General features: G+C 35.8%; 1 pseudogene; it reads right to left on the bottom strand.

Moving 5' to 3' along the window:
* Window positions 1-7793: 7793 nt before the first annotated feature.
* Window positions 7794-9752, bottom strand: LOC149818101 (peptidyl-prolyl cis-trans isomerase CYP71 pseudogene; annotated as a pseudogene).
* Window positions 9753-10456: the final 704 nt, after the last annotated feature.

The following is a 10456-nucleotide window of genomic DNA, read 5'->3' as shown; positions in this document are numbered from 1 at the left end:
AATTTTTAGAAATAAAGAAAATAATGAAACAAATGTTATTCACATGCTCATCCATTCAAATCTAAGACTGGAAATGTAGAGTTTTCATTAGCATCTAACTTATTACAAGTCTGGGAATGCAAAGGAATAATAAAATCCTAAATCCGAGGAGATTTCAACAATTTCTGGATATTTCCTGCAAAACACTTATAAAATGAGAAACATATGGAAATGTCAAAACACTTAGGCAATGTTGATATCAAACAGAACACACATGCGACGATAGGGAGAGTATGAAAACCACCAGGTTCAAAGAAAAGGGTTATAACAGAGGAGATGCCATATATGAACAGAAGGTCAAAATGAAGTTTCATTTAGCAGAAATCCTAATGAAATCAACATTTCATTGCGGTGGAAATCCTTAAATACAAAGATGAAATTAATGATATGCTAGATGTGATGACATAGACATGATCCTAGAAAAAAAAAAAACGGTGAGTGACAGGAAATGTTGTTCTATAATGCTTATGATGCTAAAATCATCAAGATTTTTTTTTAAGCCCTGGGAAGAGAGGAAGTAATTCATTCAAAACATGATGTTCAGATAGATTGATGATGTCATCGCAAGGCATCATCGATCATCAATGGGGGAGGCAACTAGGGATGCAAATCACATTGATTAATGCAATGGATTTGCGATGTGCAACATGAGTATGATGCATGATTCTCAAAATGGCAAACATATGATATCTCCTTACCTGATTGTTTGGACTGTACACCTCCCGGATGCTGGCCCTTGAAAACTTTGTTTGTCGAGAAAAAGATGCTCAGTCTCCAGGGTCGATGGCAAGAAGATGGTGTTCCTTTTGTGCCTTGCAGATTTTCCGAATCCCTTGACTCCTCAGTTGGGTGATGGTGGAAGCAATTCGTGAGGGGGTTCACGAGAAATGGGGGAGAATCCTCGAATGGGAGGAGAGGAAGAGAAATGATAAAGGGGGGGATGGAAAATGAAGACACAGATCGGATGCTCCCTTTTGGGTTATCCCTCTGTGGCCTTTTAATGATCGACCTCCTCTTTCCCCCCCAAAATCCGAGCCTTTTCTTTCCGATTTCTTCAACTGATTTTGCAAGGATTTAAAAACCTTTTAAAACAGATTTTTGAAATGTTTTGAAAAATCACCGTTTGAAAAGGGGAACGACTTCTTTGCCTGCAGATTTTTTGGGTTTATTTACCTAAAGCTTAGGTAAAGTGATCTTTTAGGGTTTTATGGTGGTGCCATTTAGGGTTAAAAAGAATAAAATAAAAAGAAAATGGGTAAACGAGTTCCTCTTTCTTTTCTTTTTTAAGGTGGTGCCACCTCAACCAGATTTGAAAACTTTTTTGAAATAAAAAGATAATTTGTTTTTCTTTGCAGGGAGATCTAGTAGGGCGCCATCTATGTGTGGGCCCACTGATTATTTTATTAAAATAAATAAAACTGAAAATAAAAGGGAGAGTTTTATAAACTGGTGCCACCTCCGAGTGGGCACTGTTTGAAAATAAAAGAAATACTTGAGAATTTGAGTGTGACACCACTTCAGGGTGGGTCCCACGTCATTTATTTGAAATAAAAGCAAATTCAAAATGAATAAATTCTTTTTGGGATTTTTATAATAGTAGGCTAGTTAGAAAATACGAAGTAAAACTTTTACAAAATTACAGAAATTTAGAAGGAAGATGATCCTTCAGGGCGAAATATATAAAAAAATGCAGGGATTTTGTAAAGAAATTTAAAGTCTTTTTGCAAAGAGTTTTGAAATAAAATCTTCTACATTTAAAGTTGTGTCCCTTTCTTTCCAACTAACGAGATTTGAAAATCAATATAAAAAACTATTCAGATTGTTTTCTTGAGAAAACTTTTGTAATTCAGAGTCCTGGGGGTTAAGATGAGGGAAACTGACTATTTTGAAAAAACCCAGGGATTTGAAATCACTTTTGAAATATTTAAAATTCGAATCTGGATTTATAATTTAAAAAATCAGGAGTTTTGGATCTCAAAATGACATGCTGTGCAGTGAAATGATATGAAATGCTCATGCAATGCTATGCAAAGACATATTTCAAGAAATGCTACTCTGAATCAGGAATTGGAAGTTCTAGCTGTTTGTTAAGAATAGGATTTTGAAAATTTGCAGTTTGAAGATATTTTTGAGCCTAAATAGAGAATTTTTGAAACTCAGGAATGAAATTTTGGACTTTTTTCAAGGTTCAATCTTAGAAAATGACCATTTTTCCCTCTAGTGATCTCGGAGAACCAAAATGTGATGATTGGTGAACATGTCAGGAAGGTGAGTGAAAATTTGGGGTGTTTATAGATGCCCCTCTTTGCTACTAAGCCGACTTGTGGCCGAGCTTAGTTGCAAAGAAAAACACACCAAATTTGGGCTATATAAAATGCCCATGTTAGAAGGATCTTACTGGGTATAGCGATATTAGCCTGGTGAAGATGATAGATATGGAATGGAGAACGAAGATGAAAGATTTGCTCTGCGGCGATGGAGTTCAGGTTTTTGCCCTTAACCTGGATGAGACAGAAAATACCTCGTATGGAACGAAGCTCAAGTTTGACCCTTAATCTGATTGGGGAATGAAATACCTCATTAAAATAAGGCTCAGGTTTGTACCCTTATCCTGATTGGGCGAATGAAATACCTCATCAAAATGAGGCTCAAGTTTATACCCTTATCCTGATTAGGCAGAAAATGAAATACCTCATCCAAGGAGGCTCATGTTTATACCCTTATCCTGATTGGGCAGAAAAAATGAATGAAATACCTCATCCAAGGAGGCTCAGGTTTATACCCTTATCCTGATTGGGCAGAAAAAATGAATGAAATCCTCGAAAAAAGAGACCATGATGGAACCTTCAGACTTTGCACAATAAATCTGACAGTTGTTTTGCAAAAGGAAGTAAAATGGGGTCCCTAAAGCTTGAAAAGGGATTGATCTTGGGCGTGTCATTGCTGAGACTAAATAGCTTTTGAAATTGCCTTTTGCGAGATAATGATTGGTGGTTCGACCTCGAACCAAAATGGGACTGTCTATGGTGGGACAGTAGGGACACAGGGAAGTGTGCGAATCTGAGAGCCCAGGCGCTCAGATTATAAAAGAAGGGAAGAAATCTTGAAAACTTCCGTAATTAAGTCCTAAAGAGGGATTGAAAATTGGTGTCAGAATGTATCAAAAACGGATATCAAGCTCTCACTTCATGTCAGGATAGCTAGAAAATATTGTCAAAATGTTGAGAATTCTGTTGTTGATTCAAAGTATTTGAAAATGATGCATATTGTTGCAAATATATTCCTTCTTTTCTACCTGAAGTATTACTTCTAAACGAGATTCACTTCGTAGAATAATTTTTTTATCCAAATTACTTGTGATTGACCTTCTTCAAGGAAACTATCAATTTCCTTGATATGAACAGGAAAGAGAGAATTTAATATTACGAAAGCAATTGATAAAAGAATATTGATAATAGAATTTCACTAAATTAAAGAAGATTCTTGATAGATTTGGCAGTTTGATATCCTAGGAGCTTCTCTCATGATATTCTTCCTGCACTCTTTTGAGCTTTCTTAGGCTTCATGAGAGTTTATTACATCATCCTTTATTATGGAAGATGTCCTAACTTTTTCTCTCTTTCTTTTCCCTCTCTTTTTCTCTTTTTGGAAGGGTACGTCACAAACTCATTCAACTTGGAGATGTTTCGATCCTTCTTTGCCTCAGGGATTATGTTGATGATATTGGCTCATGGGTCGTAGATCTTTAGATGATAGCGAAAATTAAATATATTTTAGGGATTGTCGGGAGGTTCATCGCATCTGCCTTTATCTTGACAATGCTTTGGACTTTCTCTGGAAGAATTCGTCACAAACTCCGTCATATTGGAGATGATCCAAATCTTCTTTGGCCTCGGGGATCTAACTCGCATAATTCGCCTTCATCTTGACAACAATTGAGAGATCCCTTTTGCAGATATTTAATTGCAGCTTAGGCGATTTGAGGAGACAGGGCTTGGGTGAACTCTCTCTTTTTCCTAGCGCTCAGGATATTTCCACTGCCTCGTCTTTATAAAAATGGTCTTTAAAGATGTGCCATTGACTACGATCAATATCAATCATCTATGGCTTTGCAATAACATTGAATCTTCTTTGCTGGCCATATCGAGGATATATCCTTCATCCTTTTGGTTGGTCAATAGAAAGAATTTGGATTTTGGATCTTTCTTTGCAACAACTTTGCCTCTTTTGGAAGTAATACTTAAGGTAAAGATTGGTGCAATAACGATTCTGAAATCAACAAGTAATTGATTGACAAATTGACAAAATGTTCTTGAAATTCTTGGTGAAAGAGAGCATTTGAGGTCCGGCTCAACACATCTGTGACGAAAATTATCCTCTCATTTCCCCAAATGAGAAGACTCATGCTTAGCCCTTACTTGAATGGGAAATAGAAATTACTCCTCTCTTCTCTGAAGAGGAGGTGTTTGCAAAACGAACTTTCGAAGAGAAATTAAGCTTTCGTCAAAGCTCCCTAATATTAGGCTTCTCTTATGGAAAGGGGGGCGATAATAGTGAGGTCGGAAAATTGGGTCATGAAGGAACGAGTTCATCACACTCTCCCTAAAAAGAGGGTCCTCCATGACGAAAATGACCTAGTATGAAAATTGGGGGCCCACAAGAAAAGCGAGTCTTTGTCGAGCCTCTCCCTTTAAAAGGGTTCCTTGTGTGAAATTGGAAATTGTTTTGCAAACGGTTCATAAAGACACGAGTCCCTTCAAACTCTCCCCGAAAAGGGGCTAAGTGAACGAATTGGATAGCATGCGAAAAGAACGAGCTCCCTCGAACTTCTCCCTAAAAGGGTCTTTCGCAAGAGAAAATGATTGAAATTTGGAAATTGGGCCAATAGGTGGAATGAATTGACCTAGATTGGCAAAGGTGACTTGCAGGTCAAAAATAATTGAGATAGAATTGGTAACCCGAAGGTTTGAAATTGGATGACCTAACAGTCAAAATTGAGAATTGGCTGACCCAAAGGTCGAAGTTGTATGACCGGGGGTCAAAATTGAGAGTATGAACATTGGGCGACCAGGAGGTTGTGATCATCGCAAAAATTTTCTTCTCGTAATATTCTCTCTCTTCCTTCTCTTTTTCTTTCCAACCTCTATTTCCTCCTTTTTGAAGGGAGAAAATAAAAGACAGAAAGAAAGAGAGAAGAAAAAATAAAGAAAAGAAGAGAAGAGAAGATGAACTCTTTTGCGGGGTCTCACTTGACCTTAATTTTGAAAGTATTTAAGAAAATAACTCGCCTCCGTTTTGAAATATTTGTGGGAAAACTGGGAGACGGGATCCGCTCGTCTGTACAAGGTTCGACCGTTCCTGGTGCTTTTACCAGGGGTAATCGAACCAAGGGTCGAATTCATGCCTGTGCAAATGCAAGGATGTATGCTCTTTCAAAAAAGGATTTTGGAAAATTCCCAAGTGTTTCTGAGATGAATCGGATAATGTAGTGAAGAAATGATTTCTAACTTTAGAACTTTAAGATTTAAAGTTCTAAGTTTTTAGAATAATCAGTGTTTGAGAATAAATCTTGAGTTTGAAAGGAATGATCCTGAAGTTGAGATAAAAGGAGAAAAAAGGAAATTTCAAAGTCATAAATGGACTTTGAATCAGAATAGAGATGAAATGGAATTGAATTCTAACTTTGGAGTTTGAAATCAAAATGAAATGTGGGAAATCTAAATAAAATTTTGAGAAATGGGATTGATTTGAAAGTTGGAATTCAAGATGGAATTTGAATCCAAAGTCTGGATTTAAGATCAAAATTGAATTTTGGATTTAGAATCCAAAAAAATGGGAATTGGATTTGAAATCTGGGATGAAATGGAATTGGATTTAAGAATTGGAATTGAGAATAGAAGTTGATTTTGAAATCAGGAATTCAAAATGGGATTTGAATTCAAAGTCTGGATTCTAAATAGAGTTGAGATTTAAAATTGAAATCTGGATTTAGAATCCGAAATGGGAGTTGAACCCGAAATTTGAGATCTGAGATGGAAATGGATACTATATCCTAAATGAAATTGGATCTGAAGTCTGAGATCCAAAGTAGAATTGGGTTTTGGATCCTAAAATGGATTTGGATACGAAGTCTGAGATCCAAAGTAGAATTGGGTTCTGGATCCTAAATAGATTTTGGATCTGAAGTCTGAGATCCAAGATGGAATTGAACTCTGGATCCTAAAATGGATTTTGGATCTTAAGTCTGAGATCCGAAAAGGTGGAGATTTGTACTTGGAAATCTGGATCCAAGTTGGGATTAGGATCTAACTTTGGGTTTGGATTCTGAAAGTCCGAATGGGACTTCTAAAGATGGATCTGGGTTTTGAAAACCCAGATTTTGAATTTAAAATTTTAAGAGGGGTTAAGTTTTGAGATTCAGAATCAATCTCAAACTTTGATTTTTGTTTTTGAAGATAAGAAAATGAACTTGATCTTTTGAAGCAGAAGATGACTTTAAAGTTAAATTGAACTTTGAAGTTTGGATTTTTGATTTAAAAATTGAAGTTTGAATACAACACGAATTTGAAATTTCAAAGTTAATTTGAACTTTGAAATCGAATTTAAATCTTAAAAATGAGAGGATTTTGAATCTATAAATGAGTTTTGATCTGAGAAGTGAAGGAAAAGAATCACTTGGAATTTTGAAAAGGAATTTTTGAAAATATGATGCAATTTTATCCTAAATGATGAATGAATTTAAATAACTTTGAAATTGGATTTGAAAAACATATTTCATTCTTTAAGTAAATTAAGAATGAGGTTGAAGATATAATACATCCCTGACTATGGTCATTGAATATATTATATAATAACCACATTTAAATTCAAGTGAAGAATCAAACATATTTTGGTGTTTTTATAGAGTTTAAAATGAAATTAACTCTCAATATATCCTGACTATGGCCATTGATATATGTATTGAGTCAATTTTAGACTAAACTCTGATAAAAGAGAAAAATATTTAAGAAAAGAAATAATGAATTTTGAAAAAGGACCCAGTGGGGATCCAGTGTTATTTTATAAAAGATAAAAAACCTAAGTTTTGTTTACATCCTGACTATGGCCATTGATGTAAATCATCAACTTAGGATTTAATTACCTCTTACGAAATGGTGCACGTGCCATTCGTGTTTTCATTTGTGAGGTTTTGAAAAATAAAGATAAAAGCATGAACATAAGCAATTTATGGTATTTACAATGCTCATTCTATCTAAAACATGAAATGTAGATGATTCTCATTATATCTAGCTATTATAAGTCTGAATTTGAAATAGAAATTACAATTCCTAAGCTAAGAAAAAGAACATATCCCCTTTCTACCTAATTCCCGCAACATTTAAAGTTTAACACAAAGTAAAAGATGAATGTAGAAGGAGGTTTGAGAATATCATATCTTAATGTTGGTATGTCTATGGTTATATCTAAATCATGATGGAAATGCACATGTTTAATGAGAATGCAATGCCAATGCCTAATGTATGAATATTCATGCATTGGCCTGAATGTACTTATGCTAAACAAAAGAAAAAAATGCATATACAATGCCCGTATACAATATATGAAGAGAGGTACAAAGAATTACCTAAATGCCTATGTTAGTGGAGAATGCTTGTACATGTGAAGCCATAACAACTCAGAGGCTATTGGTGAATATACATGGGTTTACAGCAACTCAAGAGCCACTGTGGGTGCAAATGAACTAACAAAAGCCTTTAGGCAGCTGAGACTGCAGGAATTTTACTACCTCTGTCACCTTGGTAAAGAGCAATTTTTAAGAAAATGTTCATTGTTCTCAACTTTTCTACTAGCAACTTTATTTGTATGCAAATTAACAATCTTTATACCCAGCAGTGTTGCATAAAGATAAAAGTTAGAACTTTCATAAAAAATGGCATTGATCTGTGGAGCATTTCTGTTTTCTCTATTTCTTTTTCAACAACCATTCTTCTCCCAAAATCTATTGCTTCTAACCGGTATAGTGGAACATCACTCCTTTGCAGATCTTGGACCACCTCTAATGATTCATCACACACTAGCCTTAATTTCCCTCTCTTGAACCAAAATACACATATTCTGCGGTCAGGAAATATAACAGAGAAATGCTTGCCATCTGAACTGACCTCTATGGTAGAGATGGTTGTCTTGCATTTTTGAAAATATCAAAGAGATTTGTATCAGTTTTCAAGTTGAAACTAACTACATTTTCTGGGAATTGAAGAGTAGATGGAGACTAGTACTCCAGAACAACCTTAGTGTCTGCAGATATCACAATATCATTGGTATGATTGTACTTCATAACTTTAACTGGTGCCATATGAACCTCCTTCCATATTATAGGTTCAACGAAACCAACATGAGCATCATAGACATGAACATAAGGGGAGTTCTTGTCACTAATGGTAAGTTTAGCCTTGACATCACCATGATTGTACATCCATTCAACCGTACCAGAAATATGTGAAAAACACATCATAACCATCATGTCATAGTTGACAACATCGTATATTTTCACAGAATGGTCACCTGATATTGTGCAGCAAATGAGATTATCAATACTAACAGCCGAGCCTTCGATGGCGCCAAGGTGAGATCTGAGATGTTTTAGCAAAACTCTATGCCAGCAGGCTTCTTCTTCCAAAGTTCCAAGTGTCCATCAACACTTCCAGTTATGAAAAGTTCCGCTGGACTCTAACATACTTAAATCATGCGAACGAATCGACTTCAGCTATTTCACAGTTTTGAATGATCATCACCCATCTCTCAAATTGCTGATTTCGGACAGTGTGCATATATGACTCCCAAAGGTCTGGTACACAAGTCACCGATGTTGGTTTCACTAACCACATCTGTTATGATAGGATTGAGCCCAACAACAACATCTCCTACTCAGAGGCTTGGAAAAACCAATTTTGGGCACAAACCCAGATCAAGCCCGAATTTCACATACATTTAGATCAGAATTTTTAGTCTTGACACAACTTTGAAGACCCAGCACGCAGATTTGCTCATATGACCCAAATTATACCGTAACTCTCAATAAAAATCAGATCTCCTGTATGGAGAAGGAAGAAACGATTAGATAAGCTTAGTTAGGTTATAAATTAGCAACATCTCCCAAACAAAATATTGCTCATACATGAGATCCACATGAAAATACGAATGATGATTATATTGATGACACCAACGATGTAGATTATCATGTTATTGCAATAGAGGAGTAAAAGAAAACGATCACTACTAATCTCCTATTTGCTGAACATAAAAAAAAACTCATCTTATTGCAATATCATGATGACATCTAAATATGATATGTAGATATGCTCAGGATATATAGATTCAAGATTTATAACAGAGAGCAATGGAAACTATAAGGTGGGTTGATGGCTGTATGTGAATGTACATCCATGATCAAAATAAAAAAATTGGAAAAAGAAAACTGCACAAAGATAATATTTCAAAACTGGAGCTGGAACTCACCTGGATCAGCCCTAGAGCATGTAACTTCTCATTTTGATTAATCACTGCACCATCTTCACTCGGCCATTGTTATGGGGGACGATCTCCATGGTCTTTTGGTAAAAGAAAATATTATTTTCCTGCTTATCAAAATCCATGAAAACACTACAAGAATATTATACCTGTGTCACATTCACCGAAACATCCCAGTTCATCTGCATAGGTTTTCTCAATGCAGGACATCTTCATCCCATACTATCTCATACTGTAGCAAATTGATCAATGGGTTCTAACAAGATAAAGGAGGGTGTACGCCAGTTGGAAATACGCAGAGTCTTTTACTTAAACAAAATGTGTATTATCCAAATTCGCCCATCAAGTTTGAGAGCAGAAGCTCAAGCAGATCCCAACGGACCTGTGACAGACCATCAAGCGAAAGAAACGGATCCTGTGTCTTTTAAAGATTTCTTGGCAAACTCGTTTGCCTTAATATTACAAAACCCAATTCTGGGCAGTTCTTATAGAACTCAGAACTTGATAGACAGCAGAGACGCGGCATGCAGTGGGATTGAACCTTGAATCAAAGGAATAAGGTGCAGAGGCAAACACATATATGAATGACATTTCTACTACTCGAACAACAATTTAAGATAACAGGGAATCAAACATGAATATGAAATCAATTACACAGGCCATTATATAAGATGCGAATGCTGGATATGAAAGAAATAAGGGCCAGTACAATCCAAGGCAGGAAATCGAACGAAACCAAAATGTAATAGATAATCGAAATAACCAAAGACTAAAAAAAAATCGCCATATGTAAAGATAATGGGAAGAGAAGATGTTGGAACAGAGTCCTTCTTTTTGATGTAGCACAGGGTGGGGTTGTCGTTGCACAAGCAACTCACCGCCACCA

The sequence above is a fragment of the Nuphar pumila genome, chromosome 13 (assembly GCF_984573655.1).
Source record: "Nuphar pumila chromosome 13, dmNupPumi1.hap1.1, whole genome shotgun sequence".
NCBI classification, from domain to species: Eukaryota; Viridiplantae; Streptophyta; class Magnoliopsida; order Nymphaeales; family Nymphaeaceae; genus Nuphar; species Nuphar pumila.
This window is presented reverse-complemented; position numbering and strand designations above follow the sequence as displayed.